Here is a 15,842-nt window from a genome sequence, read left to right on the forward strand (position 1 = left end):
AATGCGTTCCTGGAAGGCATTCGAGATGCCCTGTCTGCCCTTCAGTGATCGGTTCAGGCTCTGGCCTCCTCACTGATTGCAGCCAGTGTTCCTTCTTCTTCGGTCCTCCCTCCAACTACCTGTTCCCACTCCCACATCCCTCTCCCTTTTCCCATCCAAAGCACACTTTCATTCCAGCATGCATCCCCTCCAACAGACCCAGAGTGCAAGGATAATCACATGCACCACAAACGCCACCACCACCACCATGCACACGCCCACCATTCAGACGCACACACAACAACGTCCACTCCCTACACTGTCTCCCCCACCTCCTCCCCCCTCACAGTCACGTTGTCACTCGCACATGCAGACACCACATCATCAGTCCCAGGTCCCGTCACATGTGCCGTCACTGCCACTGCCACCACAACAGCAGAGCCCCATACAAGCACCCTATACACCACATCTGCACGCACAACAGTCAACACAACCACAAACAGCACATCCACCCTACCTGCACACACCACCCCAACATTCACTCACACGTTCCCCCTGCCATCTCCCTGTGTCTCCTCCACTCCTCCTCCCAGTACACCTATATGCCCACACTCATCTACCCAACACACACCCACACACACATATTATTCACCCATGCACCAGCACCCAAACCACATCCACGTACACACCTGTCAAACATCCCCTCTCCCTCCACTCCCAAACACCTTACCCATAACCTACCCGCTGCCCCTAAAAAAAGATTCCACCATGAGTTTTCCCTCTTCCCATCCCCTTGTCTAGTCCCTGTTCCACCCAAATGTCCTGCTACCTTTGCCAGACACCTCCCTTTGACCTCCCTGTCCTCCTCTGGAATGAGCCATGCCCCACAGACAGCAGTCTGCAGTGCTGCCACAGCAGGCACACCTGCCCCTCATGCCTCGAGCCCTGGTAGCACTCCATCTGGGTCTCCTGCTGTTGTGGCCTCCACTGCCGTTCCACCAAATAAGGCAGGAAAGAGGTGCAGAGCTAGGGTGTCACCCCGAAAGCAGGACAGTAAGGAGGGGAAGCCTAAAAAGAAGAGTAGGGACCCCCATACAAACCCTGGTCACCCACTGCCCCACCCCCCATCCCTGAGGTGCCTGTATGCCCAATTGATGCCCCTGCCCTGTGGAGGTCTGCACATTGCAGTCAGGGGTCAAGTTGGACACTCCTCATATGCCCAGTGTGCCCGGGACACTTGGATATTCATGCACTGGCCCTTGTGGCATTTTGTAAATAGTTGTTTTATTTATGTATTTTATATTTCATATTATATTTATCTACTACGGCACTGTTGGTGTCGATGCTTCATAGCTTGTCCTGGCCTTTCTTGCGCATGTATGTGTGGTCACTGTGCGTTTGTGCATGTGTATGTGCATTAATGTCCTGTCCTCCAGTGTGTGCTAGGCTGGGGTACTTACGGCTGGTGTCTCTGTCGGCGTCGCTGGTCCGGGATGTCAATGGCCAGCAGGAGCATTGGAAAGACTTGCAATCCATGTGCCATGATGCCTACTGAAAAGCCTGTGTTCCAGAAGGTGGGTGCTTCCCTTTTTGTTGTTCATTTCCACCATGGTTTTTGATGCTAGTAGACCCCCTGGAAGTCCTGGCGGTGTGCAAGCTCATAATACGGTGGGTGGAAACTGTTTAACCACCAGCCTGAAGAGGCCTTCCACCGGCAACAGCAGTCCATCTACAATGGCGGTCCAGATGGAAATTTGACTGTATTCTGCAGGTGCCTTCTCAGTACTTGTAATATGGCGGTCTATACCATCAGGCCCGTGGTGGTGCGACTGCCATCTCCACCACAACAGTCCACTGACTGCCAAGCTCATAATGATGGTCCCAAATGTATATATCAATCTGAACTTACATCACAATACACCACAATAGTTGATGTAGAGTTAAGAATGGAAATCTGTGCTTCCCAATGTCTGCTTACCTGGATGATATATAAGTAGTCACTATTATGAAGTTGACATAAGTGCTAGTCAACATTATAGACCTCAATATTTTTATATGCAACCAGAGGTGTGGCACAACAGTTCTGCAAGGCTATAAGCTGAACCTACATAAACTTAAAATACATAAGTAGGCTGTGGGACCTCCAACATCAATGAGGAAGCCCCTAATTGCGCAGCTTCAAAACCCAATAAATATCTGAATTTATGCTCCTCATACCACATGCTGTCTATCATATATTTAGTTGTCCAAATCCTAAGCAAAATAATTGCCCTAAGAAGTCAGCAAGTGATTTCCAGCATTGTGGATACAAAGCAAACTGGATTCATGCTAACCAGAAAACGTCCATGGATTTATTTACTTTCAACATGTCATTGATGAGATGCAGGAATGGTTAGAGGAGAGTGCAGTGTATCATTGGAAGCCCAAAGAGTATTTGATTTGCTGTACCTTGACTTGATGTTTTCAAGAGTAGTTAAAACAGTGAATATTTTACGGTATAGGAAACCGCTAACTGTGGTTAAAACTGGTTTCATTATTTCAGAGAGCTAGGTGTTACACAAAACGTTTTGGATTCTACATTAAACCACTGTATTGTTGATTCAAGGAGAATGTGCTGCCTCGTACATATGACTGTTGGGCATCCTCATTTTATGTGAATATTTTTTTCCTATACACTATGGACCCTATGGTTGATCGTCCATATGTGAGAAACTATAAATGAAGTTGAGGCTCGGCCAGGTCCCAAAGATAACCAGGACAAATTGTTACTTTGTGGTGACTCTCACTGACAAAAGGATGAATGACAAAGCCTGGCATTCTATTAGGAATCAATACCATTTTGATACTTACATGTGCTAGTACACCATTGCCCAGTAGACACATACAATATGGTTCAAGAAAGTCGCTGAAGGGAAGGGTTGTCATCGCATCTGATATGCAAAACAGCACATTGTAAGAGAGTGGCTTTTCCAAGAATGTTGTATTATTTTGTTATATGCCATAAGTGATAAAAACTTTGCTTGCAATCACCTGGAGAAATGTATTATGAGGCTATTATGATGCTGTATATGGTGAGGGTGTCAATGTTTCTCCCAAATGAAAGGGGTGGGCTCGCTGTACAGGACAATTGGCCTCAATACTTTGCAGCACTTCTTCAATATGCAGCGCAAAGGGCAGAACAAATAGTGGACAGGATGGCTAGTGTTTATCAGGTCACACTTCAAACATGTTAGCTATAGGGAAGCCTAAATACATTCCCCAGGTTATTCAAGAGGAGCATTAAGTGTGGTGTAGTGAAAGCACAAAGTGGCCTGCCTAGAGCTTCCATTTTTAAATGCATGTTTTAAACTTAGCATTCCTTTTCTGTCTGTAACCTTGTACATGGCTTCTCGTTTATGTGATAATATAATGCAAAATCATTGTACATGTTGCTTGTTCCTAGTAAGTATGGATGCCATCTGTTCCCTTTGTCCAAGGCTGAGTACACAGAAGACAATTCATAAACATTTTCATTGTCCCTGGAGACAGCTCTGCGTTTGTAGACATATCACAGTGTCTAGCTTGCACCTCTGCCACAGTGTGACATTGAGAGTGCTTGTATTATAAAAACTGAATGTGGTACGCAGTGCCTGAGGTTCAGCTTGGCGAAAAAAGTTGTTAGGCTGTATAGTTTTTCTATTTGAAAAGCGTTGCCTGTTCCATCTCTTTAGTAGTTATCCAATTGCCTTTTGTTCCATTGTCAGTCATGCTTTTGGGCAATTGGACACAAATCCTTCTATAACTCCTATTGTACGGGGAAGTTTAGAATTGTAAAAGATGTAGAGATGATCTCCGAAATCATCCACCATCTCCTGGTCGTCCTGTATCTGACCTCCCCCTCTGTCTTAATTCTGTAGATGCATCTCTTGCCCTCTTCTCTCTTGTTTAACCATGCTAGACGTTCCCTTGGCTTGTTCCACATATCATATAGCTTTTCCAGGGTGCTTGAGCTGTGTGGCCATTCCTCATTAGTAAGTAACTCCCTATATACCTATCTTTTGACCTGTAATTGTCTGCCCAGTCACTTCTCAGGCCCCCTGTTCTCAAGCCTTTCTAGGCAGAGAATGTTATCCTTGTTTGTGTTTGCTTTGCCTGTTTTTTTCCTTCCAGTTAATCTTGATGTGAAGTGTCTTCTTTTGCCTTGTTTGGTTTGTACGTCTCCCATATTATTGAGGTTCACATTACTGAGTCTGCATTCTCCGTGAAGTATTGGTCTATTGCAGTTTTTACATCATCTACAGCTCAGGGGTGCCCAACTACTATACATTTAATTACCTTCCCTTGCACACCTATCTCTATCGGACATCAGTGTCACAGTGTTTCAATACCCCTCTTGCTAGATAGGATACCTCCATGAATCTGCATGCATGTATGTTGTTAGTGATTATATAATCTACCTTTGAGTGTGAGTATTTGTTGGGGCCCATAGTAGAAAGAGAAAGTGTGGCTCCTCGCACCAAGTCTCCTCCATTTGGCTTGTAGCCAAATGTCCAGCCAAACACATCTTAAATTAGTGGTAGCAGCCTTCCCTATCTCTCTGGTTGAGGGTCTCTCTAGCCTACTGTCCATCGCCATGCTGAAGTCCCTCCCATCATCAGTATTGCTTGAGGCAGCTGTAAGAGCAGCATACACAAGATACTCAGCATTACGGACTGCAAACACAGGGGTACATACACATTAATAAACAGCATTTTCTCTCCTTTCCATGTTCCTAATACTGACACATACCTCCCACTGTCGAATAGCTATGTGGTTTCTAAATGGAAAGCATCAGATTACAAGGATGTTTATCCCAAATGGAAGAGCAATTTATATCTTCCTTTGTAAATAAAGTGGCAATTATTGTCCATTAAATGTGTATCTTGCAAACAAAAACACAACCTTGTACCCCTTTCAGATAAATTATTTCTGTGCAACTCCTCCCTTAGTCCAATCTCACAGCCCATTGACATTTCACAACATGCACTTTACCAGTCTTACTATTGTGTCTCGTGGAAGAACCATTAACAGTCATATGACCCTGGACAATAGCAGTAAGGCATATTTAGTTTAAGCAGTAAAATGCCAAATACAATGTTCTAACTGTGGCATTTTCAGAATAGTAATTTAAAATGTAACTTTACCAGTAAAGAGCATTTTAAATTACAGTTCAAATGAGTGTTAGAAGTATTTCTCAATTTCTGCTCCTAAACTGAAGTTATCACTTCTTAAGTTAGTAAGGTAACCCAATTTTAGTCTATCGGAGAGGAAGCCTTGCTGCAGTGAAAAATTATTTTCAGAGTTTTTCACTGTCATGACATGTCAAACCTAAATATGCATGTTCTACACTTTAAATACAATGCACCCTGCCCTGTTAGCCTTTAGGGTATACCTTAGGGGTGAATTATAAGTATTAATAAAAAGGAAGCTTTAGGCCTGGCAATAGGTTTATTTTGCCTGATCAAAATGGTGGTTTAAACTGCACTACAAGGTACAATAGCTTTGCCTGTGATATGATTTTACTGTGCTACTTTAGGGGTAGGCACAATAAGTTCTGCAGCCCACCGGCAGCAGTTAAATTACAATCACTAGGTGCATGTAGTACCATATACTAGGGACTTATAAGTAAATTAAATGTGCCAATCAATGGTAGGTCAGTTTAACTGTGTTAAGGGATGGAGCGCAAACACTGATTAACAGGGGTAAAGAGTACAGGGTCCTAATTCCAGCAAAAATGGGTTCAGCAAACACAGGGTGTTAGAAATGGGGTCTCTAGTTGACAGACGTATACACCCTTGTCCAAGTAGGGACCACAATCCTAGTCAGGGTAAGTCACACACAATCCAAATTATCCTGTGCCCACCCTCTGGTAACTTGGCACTGTGAAGTCAGGCTTAACTTAGAGGCAATGTGGAAAGCACTTGTGCAATAAAGCATGCAATAACACAGTAAAAACACCACAAAAATACACCACACAGCTTAAAAAAAATATAAGATATTTATCTGAGTAAATTAAGGTAAAACAACTTGCAAGTGCAAGTTAAAATATCAATTTTGCAATAAGAAGAGTCTTAAGTCTATAAGAATCAACAAATGTCTCTTATGAGCACAAAGTACCTGGTATGCATCAAAATTGCATGCACAAAGACTGCAGAGAAGGAGATGCGTGGAAAGAGGAAGGTGTGCGTCGGATTTCCTGATGCGCACAGATGATGTGTTGATTCTTCCCATGCTGCAAGGGCTTTGTATCGATTTACGGCATGCAGTCTTGGATCCTCACTGTGATGCAGTGTCTTTTAATGCCCAGGGACGATGCGTGGAAATCCTGGGAATGCAGGGTGAGGTCACAGGTCCGGCGTCAATCTGGTGTGGTGATGCGTCAGAGTTTCTGTTGCATGGCAGGCGCTGCATAGATTCTTCATGAAGGAAGTCAGGCTGCGTTATTCTGGCTTGGCAATGCGTCGATCTGGTATGGCTGTGCATGAAAATACCAGTCGCAACACAGGTGATGCATCGATCTCCGCTCGGGAAGCCAGGCTGCGTCGTTCCGGTTCAGCGATGCTGTTATTCTTTCACCTCTGGGCAGGGTGTGCGTCAATTCCGGCAGGCTGTGCGTCGATTTTTGCTGCACAAGAAGTTTCTTCAAAGAGGAGAAGTCTTTATGGCCCTGATACTTCAGGAACAGGACACAAACCCAATTCAAGCCCTTGGAGAGCACATCTCAGCAGAGCAAGAGCTCAGCAAGGCAACAGGGCAACAGCAAAGCAGCAGTCCTTAAAGGCAAAGCAGTCCAGGTGAGTCCTTTGGGCAGCCAGGCAGCTCCTCTTGGCAGGTTGCAGGATCTGGTTCAGAGTGTCTGTCCCTGGAAATGTCTGGGTTGATGGGATCAGGGACCCAGTTTATATACCCAAAAGTGCCTTTGAAGTGGGAGAAACTTCAAAGAGTGGTTTTGGAGTGCATAAGGTCCCCTTTCAGTACAGATCTGTCTGCCTGGGTCCCATTATGGGGTTTGGCAGTCAGTTGTGTGAGGGCAGGTGTAGGAGGCTGGCCTGGCTTATAGTGGGTACCAATGGTAATTATACCTTGTGCCAGGTCCAGTTTTCCCTTATTAGTAGAGTTTAGTAGTGTTCTAGCAGCTTAGGCTGATAGAGGTAGCTATAGCAGAGCAGCCAAGGCTGAAATAGGAGACATGCAAAGCTCATGCAATACCACTTATATCATATAGGTATTATATCACAAGAAAGACAATATTAACAGTTACGAAAACTAAAGGTACTTTATTTTAGTGACAATGTGTCAAAAATATCTCAGAGGATATACTCCCTTAGGAGATAAGTAACATACACAAAATGTACACAACAAACCAAATCAGGTATATAAAACAGTCAGAAAGTAGTGCAAACACTGTAGAATACAATGGGATGCAATAGGCCTAGGGGCAACACAAACCATGAACCACAAATGGACCCCTAGGCTAGTGTAGTGTGTAGAGGGTCGCTGGGAGGGTAAGAAAACACTAAGGGTGTAAAAGATACCCCACCCCAAAACCCTGGAAAGTAGGGGTAAAGTACTACTATTTCCCAGAAACACCCTAAAGTCGTGATAAAGGATTTTGCAAGGACCACAATAGACTGCAAAGCACTGAAGACGGATTCCTGGACCTGAAGACCTGCAAAGGAAGGGGGCTAAGTCCAAGAGTCGCTAAAGTGTCCAGGGGAGCAGGAGCCCACTAAACCCCAGATGAAGGTGCAAAATGGCTGCCTCTGTCTGGAAGAAGCTGCAGGTTTTGCAATAACAAAAGGAGGTAGGAAGTTCTTCTTCATGCAGAAGATGTCCCATAGCATGCTGGAGGATGCAGAGTTGTTTCCTTGGCAAAATACTTCAAATAAGCCTTGCTTGCAGCAAGAGTCGTGTTTAAAGAAAAAGGGTCCAGGAAGGACCAGGATGTTGCAAACTTGGGAGAGGAGACAGAGGGGGCCCTCAGCAACATAAAGAGCCCTCAGACAAGAAGAAAGGACCCGCAGAAGTCCATGAACACGGGGTTCAAGAAGTCTGAACACAGCAGTCATCTCAACACTGCAAAGAGAGGTCCCACAACACCGGAGATCAACTCAGGGAGCTGAGCATCGCAGGACAGAATGCTGGAGACCTAGGTTCAGCTGTGCATGCAGGATTTCTTGGAAATGTGCACAGAAGCCCTTGTAGCTGCAGATAACGCGGTGCACAGGATTACTGTCTGGGGAGGGGAGGCAAGGACTTACCTCCTCCAAATTTGGACAGTTGGACCACTGGACAGTCTACGTCACTTGGGTCCACCACCTGTGTTCCAGGGAACCACGCTCATCAGGATGAGGGGGGACCCAGAGTACTGGTGAAGCTGAAGTTTGGTGCCTGCTGAAGCAGGGGGAAGATTCCGTTGACCCACAGGAGATTTCTTCATGGCTTCCACTGCAAGGTGAAGCCAGACAGCCCCCAGAGCATGCACCACCAGGAAACAGTCGAGAAAGCCGGCAGGAATAGGCGCTACCATGTCGCTGGTAGTGTTCTGGCTAATTTGTTGCAGTTTTGCAGGCGTCCTGGAGCAGTCAGCGGTCGATCCTTGGCAAAAGTCAAAGAGAGAAGTGCAGAGGAACCCTGATGAATTCTTGCAAGTCATAATCTGGGGAAAAGCCCACTGGAGAGACCCTAAATAGCCCTCAGAGGAGGATTTGCCACCTAGTCAGGTAAGCACCTATCAGGAGGGTCTCTGACTTGACCTGCTGGCACTGGCCACTCAGAGGCCTCCAGAGTGCCCTCACACCTCTGGAAACAAGATGGCAGAAGTCTGGGACACACTGGAGGAGCTCCGGGAACCACCCCTGGGGTGGTGATGGACAGGGGAGTGGTCACTCCCCTTTCCTTTGTCCAGTTTTGCGCCAGAGCAGGGACTGGGGGTTCCCTAAACCAGTGTAGACTGGCTTATGCAAGGAGGGCACCATCTGTGCCCTTCAAAGCATTTACAGAGACTGGGAGAGGCTACCCCCCCAGCCTTTAACACCTATTTCCAAAGAGAGAGGGTGTAACAGCCTGCTCTCAGAGGAAATGCTTTGTTCTGCCTTCCTGGGACTGGGCTGCCCAGACCCCAGGGGGCCAGAACCCTGTCTGTGGGGTGGCAGCAGTGACAGCTGCAGAGGAAACCCCAGAGAGCTGGTTTGGCAGTACTGGGGGTCCATAGTGGAGCACCCAGGATGCATGGAATTGGCTCCTCAATACCAGATTTGGAATGGGGGGACAATTCCATGATCTTAGACATGTTTCATGGCCATATTCGAAGTTACCATTGTGAAGCTGCATATAGGTATTGACCTACATGTAGTGCATGCGTGTAATGGTGTCCCCGCACTCACAAAGTCTGGGGAAATAGCCCTGAACTCTGGGGGTGCATCTTTGCTAGTGCAAGGGTGCCCTCACACTTAGTAACTTTGCACCTAACCTTCAGCAAGTGAAGGTTAGACAAATAGGTGACTTATAAGTTACTTAAGTGAAGTGAAAATGGCTGTGAAATAACGTGTGCGTTAGTTCACTCAGGCTGCAATGGCAGTCCTGTATAAAGGTTTGTCTGAGCTCCCTATGGGAAGCAAAAGAAATGCTGCAGCCCACAGGGATCTCCTGGAACCTCAATACCCTGGGCACCTAAGTACCATATACTAGGGAATTATAAGGATGTTCCAGTATGCCAAATGAAATTGGAAAAGTGGTCACTAGCCTATAGTGACAAATTTAAAGGCAGAGGGAGCATGATCACTAAGGTTCTGATTAGCAGAGCCTCAGTGACACAGTTAGGCACTACACAGGTATACACATTCAGTCCAAAAACTATGAGCACTGGGTTCCTGGCTAGCAGGATCCCAGTGAGACAGGCAAACACATACTGACATACATGTAAAATTGTGGGCAACATGCTAAGAAAGATGGTACTTTCCTACAGCAGGCCACTTCCCTTTGCAATGTAAATGTCAGGCCCCAACACTCTTCCAGCCCAGGAAGACCCATTCAGTATGCAGATGAGTGCAGGTGTGACTGAGTATCCTGTGTTTGTAGTTGTCTGGGTGCAATTCACAAGGGAGCTGTCAACCAGCCCAACCCAGACATGGATTGGAGACAGGCTGTAGGGCACAGATGGATTCTAAGTGCAGAGAAATGCTCACTTCCTAAAAGTGCCATTTCTAAAATAGTAATATAAATTCCAACCTCACCAATAAGCAGGATTTTGTATTACCATTCTTGCCATACTAACCATGACCTGTTTACCCATTTCTGATCAGAATCTACCACTGAAACAGTATATGAGGGTAGCTCTAATGTTAGCCTATGAAAGGAGCAGGCCTCACAGCAGTGGAAAACGGATTTAGGAGTTTTCCACTACCAGGGCATATAAAACACACAGCTATATGTCCTGCCTTTTACCTAGTCAGCACCCTGCCCTCTGGGTTACCTAGAGCCTACCTTAGGGGTGACGTATATGTAGAAAAAGGTGAGTCTTGGCAAGTACTTTTAAATGCCAAGTCAAGGTGGCAGTGAAACTGCACACACAGGTCTTGCAATGAGAGGCCTGAAATATGGTTAAGGGGCTACTAATGTGGGTGGCACAACCAGTGCTGCAGACCCACTACTAGCAATCAATCTAAATTCCCTGGGCACATGTAGTGCACTTTACTAGGGACCTACAAGTAGATCAAATATGCCAACTGGGAAGGAACCAAGGTTATCATGTTTTAATGGAGAGAGCATATGCTCTTTAGCACTGGTTAGCAGTGGTAAAGGTCACAGAGTCCTAAAACCAGCAAAAACAGGGTCAGAAAATGGAAGGGAGGAAGGCAAAAAGTTGGGGGATGACCATCCTAAGGCTGCCAGGTCTAACACAGGGTAATTAAGGCAATAAGTGGGGAAATACCATGTCAAAGTGGTCAGGTCTAACATACAGAAAATGCAGGACTGCAGTCATGATGTAGGAGACAGACTCAGGAATCTCTAATTCTATTTCTGCTGCAAGATGGACAAATTGTTATGTCATATAATAACCGACTAAGTCAAATGATTACCAACGACATGTTTGTCTTTACAGGTGGAGCATCATGCAAGAAAAACAGCTCAACTAAATTGAGATTTATTGGTATTGTGGGCTGGCAATCATATTAAAATAGACTAGAAATTCAGCAGAGCCCTGTGAGCAAAGCTTCAGGGACTGGGACTTGATCAAACAGCTGTCAACAGAAATGAGCATAAGAGCAACCACTACTTGCCATTAATATCTCGAGTTGGCGCAGAAAAAAGGGGACAGGGATAGTTGTACGTGATATAAAAAATTTCTATGTATGTTTAATATCAACATTCTTAAAAAAGTAAAATAAAACGTATCCTTTTGAGCCAATGCTGATAGCAAGCGGGCAAAAATATTGCCTTTGTTACAGTTGCATAATACAAAAATCTGGGCATGATCAAACATGTAAAATAACCTAAAATTGTAGAAAAAAAATTGTGGTGCATGGTGCGTGGGTTATCGCCCACTAATCCCAAAGCTAGCAATCTGTTTAGATCTTGTTATGCCTTATATTAGTTGTACTGAGAAAAGACTTGCAAAAATATGTATTAGAGAGATGTAAACTTCTGTGATTAGAGGAAAAGGGCAAAAACCTGAAATGGCTACGAGACAACTAAGTCAAAACTAATGTGTTTATATGATATGCGGAACATAGATTCCCTTCTCAATGTAAAAGTGAGATAAGGATGAAATTGAATGAATTAAATAAAAGTACCATCCCGAAGAATAATGCAGTTCAAACGTACTTGTACATTAGCAGTGGAGTTAGGGATAATGTAGAATGTAAATGTTACTTGAAAAATGGTGATATTGAAAAGTGGAACGGAACACAAATGGGAGGGTGAGGAGAGGAACATATAAAGAGAGAACCATGGGATAGAAATACCAGGAGTAACAGAGAAAGATATGCTCTCCCCTGCAATGCCAAAAAGAAAAGAACAGAGCTCCCATCAATGTCAGCAGCTGAAGTGCTCAACTCCTCTAATCGCTGTGAGACAAAAATATTCCTGTGACGGGAAAACACAAGAATAGGGTTGAAATGGGTTGAAAGCCATTGAATAACGAGTAGAGACCTGTGATAGACATCAATGTCACCCAATCATGATCATGGGCGTGGACCAAAACTCACTTTGTATATGTAATGTATTGGAAACAAAAGGTCTAAAATCTGGTATGACTCTGCATTGGCAATAGTAACTGCTGATATTTGGAATATAAAGATCCACCCCATAGAAGGCATGTGTGCGTATAGTGTCACCACTTTATAGTGGTCTGCTTTTCTATAGAGTGTCTTTTGGTTTGCTTATAACTTTGGCCACACTTGCCGAATCTTCACAAAACCTTTGAAAAACAAAGTTCATCCATCTCAGCTCCTTCCTGGAAAGTTTCTAGGTGATCTGTTAAGCAAGGGGCAAGAAAAAAGGAGCCCAAAACACAAATTCTCTATGCCTTAAGACAAGGCTACAGCAAAAACTGCTGAATGGAATTACATCTTAGTTCGCAGATTGTGATTTTAGTGATTTGGTGTAAATCCACTCATTAGTTTTTAGAGATACAACAGTTGCAGGTGCCTTGAGCACAATTTACTCTTTTAACACCAGTATAGCAGCAGATTCCTATAGTGCCTAGAAAGCAAATTCACATACCCCAAGCCCCGATGGAGCAGCAACACATTATGCTTACTCAACAGGTCACAGGTCAGAGACCAGATAACAGTAACCATACAGTACACCAGTTCCCATCTCACAGTGAGGATTAAATAAACAATGAATGGGTGAGTGACAGTTCAGATGAAGGAGCTTGTATTCTTGCCGCATCCCTAGAGGTAGATCAGAGAGGGCCTTTCGTGAAGGGAAAGCTAATGGGACATAAGGTCTTGTTCTTGGTTGATACTGGAGCTACGTGCTCCACAGTGAGGAGTGTGGAAGTACCAGATTTACCTCTTTCTGGTAGGACAGTTCAGGTTGTGGGAGTGGAAAATAGGCAGTTAACGAACCCCATTACAGAACCAGTGCAAATTGAAATTGGAAATTATTTGGGACTGCACAGATTTGTGGTATGTGATTCAAGTCCTGTGTCTTTGTTAGGCAGAGACTTGTTGTGCAAGACCAAATGTTTCATAAATTGTACAGAAACAGTGATGATAAGGAAGAGCATGCGTCAGCCATGGTACTTAATAACGCATCGAAGAGTACCCATTGATTGAGATTTTTCCGATGTTCACACTGAAGGAGTTGCACGCAGATTTGTAGGGAACTATAAAGGGGAAAGTCTGGGATTTGACAGGGAAAGAAGTGTGATTGATCAAAGGAGTGGAACCTATTAAAATCACTTTGAAGCCAAATGTTGAGTTTACGAAACTTCCACAGTATAACATTGCGCAGGATGTGATGATGAAAGTGGCCCAGATAATTGGAGATTTCCTGAAGCAGGGGATTCTAAGGGAAGTGTTGAGCAGCCCATGTAATTCATAATAATGGGTTTGAAAAAGCCTTGTGGGAAAGTACAAATTGTACAGGACTTGCAAAAACTGAATGACATGGTGGTGAAGTGTTGTCTGATTGTGCCCAATCTAGCAGTGATAATGTTTCAGATTCCATGAGAGGCAGAGTGGTTCACTGTAGTCGATCTGTCACAAGCTTTCTTTTCAGTGCCACTTCATGAGGATAGTCAGTTTCTTTTCAGTTTCAAATTCCTAGATAATGTCTACAGCTGGTGCAGGCTTCCACAAGGGTAGACTGAGTCCCCATCCTTGTTCAATAAGATTTTGAAAAGGAATTTGGAGTCGTTAGAATGACCTTCTCAATCGACTCTAGTGCAGTACATTGATGACTTATTGATTGCATACAGAACAAGGGATGAGTGTAAACACGACTCGATTGCCCTGTTGAATCGTTTGGGAGAGTTTGGACACAAGGTCTCGCCAGCAAGGTTGCAGTATTGTCAGAAGTCTGTTGAATATTTGGGTCATCAAATTGAGAAAGGGCTGAGAAGAATCTCCTGAGAGAGGATTACAATGATTCTGCAGAGAAATCCTCCGACTTCCCAGAAAGATGTGTGCATCTTTTTGGGAATGGTAGGGTATTGTAGAAAATGGATTCTGAATTTTGCTGAGATAGCAAAACCCCTACAGCAGTTGACACACAAAGGAGTTACAGATCCCATTTGTTTAGATGAGGATCAGATGAGGGCTTTCCCTGAATTGAGAGAGAGTTTGTGCAAAGCTCCTGCGTTGGGAATGCCTGATTACACAAAGCCTTTCACATTGTTTTGTCATGAACGTGATGCTTGTTCTTTGTCTGTTTTGACACAGGTCCAAGGAGGTGCTTATCGCCCAGTAGCTTATTTTTCAGCTACCTTGGACCCAGTTGCAGCAACTTAGCCAGGTTGTCTGCGAGCAGTAGCCGCAGTTGGTCAGAGCCTTTCCCAATGTGAAGGGGTAGTCATGGGATGCCCAGTGACGGTAATGGTACCACATTCTGTTGAAATCTTACTGACAAGAACGAAAACACAACATTTGACGGGGGCCAGACTGACAAGGTATGAGACGACCATATTGGGAGCTCCAAATGTAACTCTGAAAAGATGTACTGTAGTGAATCCAGCAACATTATTGCCAAGTGATACTGTTGAAATTGAAAAAAGAGGAGGACAGAGAACTTGATTGTCTTGAAGTGACAGAGCCATGTACAAAGCCTAGACCTGATATCAGAGATACTCGATTAGAAGAAAATGACCAAATTGTTTTTGTTGATGGTTCATGCCTCAGAGATGGAACAGGCACATTGAGAGCAGGATATGCTGTATGTACAATTACAGGAACCCTAGAAGCATCTTGGCTTCCTGGTGTATATTCAGCATAAGTTACTAGAGCATGTTATGTTTCTACCAGGCTGCGAGTGACAATATACACTGATAGTCAATATGGATTTGGAATTGTTCATGATTTTGGTCAATTGTGGTCGCAAAGAGGGTTTATGACCTCAAGTGGAACTCCAGTACTAAAATGGTGACAGGATAAAAGAATTGCTGTATGCAATACAATTACCTGAAGAAATTGCTGTAGTGAAATGCAGTGCACACCAGAAAACACCAGACTACATTTCCCTGGGAAACGGGTATGCAGATCAGGTAGCAAGGTTTTGCGCCCTGAACTGTATCTTGTTTAAGGATAAGTGGGAACTAATGCCAGAAGAAGAGACCAGTTGTGCAAATTTTGCATTAAAAGTAAATGACACCCTAGAGGAATTGAAAACATTGCAAGAAAATGCAGACAAGGAAGAGAAAAAGCTGTGGGCAAAACTGAAATGTTTACAGAGACCTGATGAGATCTGGGTATCTGAGGAGGGTCAGATGGTATTGCCGAATTGTCTGTTGTCTCAGATGGCTCGGTATTACCATGGTCAGGCACACATTGGAAGGGATACCATGATTAGGTTGTTCAAAGTTTATTGGTTCAACCCGAAATTCAAACAAGCAGCTGAAGCAGTGTGTCACAGATGTGTAATCTGTCAGCAACTAAATGTGGGAAAAGGGACAGTGGTAAATTTGAGCCACATTGGAAGGGCAGGAGGACCATTCAGCATAATGCAATTGGATTTCATTGAGATGTCTGCATGTGGTGGATTGAAGTACGTGTTGGTGATTGTGTGTGTATTTAGTCACTGGATTGAAGCATACCCCACACGTAGAAATGATAGTCTCACAGTTGCAAAGCTACTCCTTAGAGAACTGATACCAAGGTTTGGATTTCCGATCTCTTTAG

This window comes from Pleurodeles waltl, chromosome 5 (assembly GCF_031143425.1).
Source record: "Pleurodeles waltl isolate 20211129_DDA chromosome 5, aPleWal1.hap1.20221129, whole genome shotgun sequence".
Classification (NCBI taxonomy): domain Eukaryota; kingdom Metazoa; phylum Chordata; class Amphibia; order Caudata; family Salamandridae; genus Pleurodeles; species Pleurodeles waltl.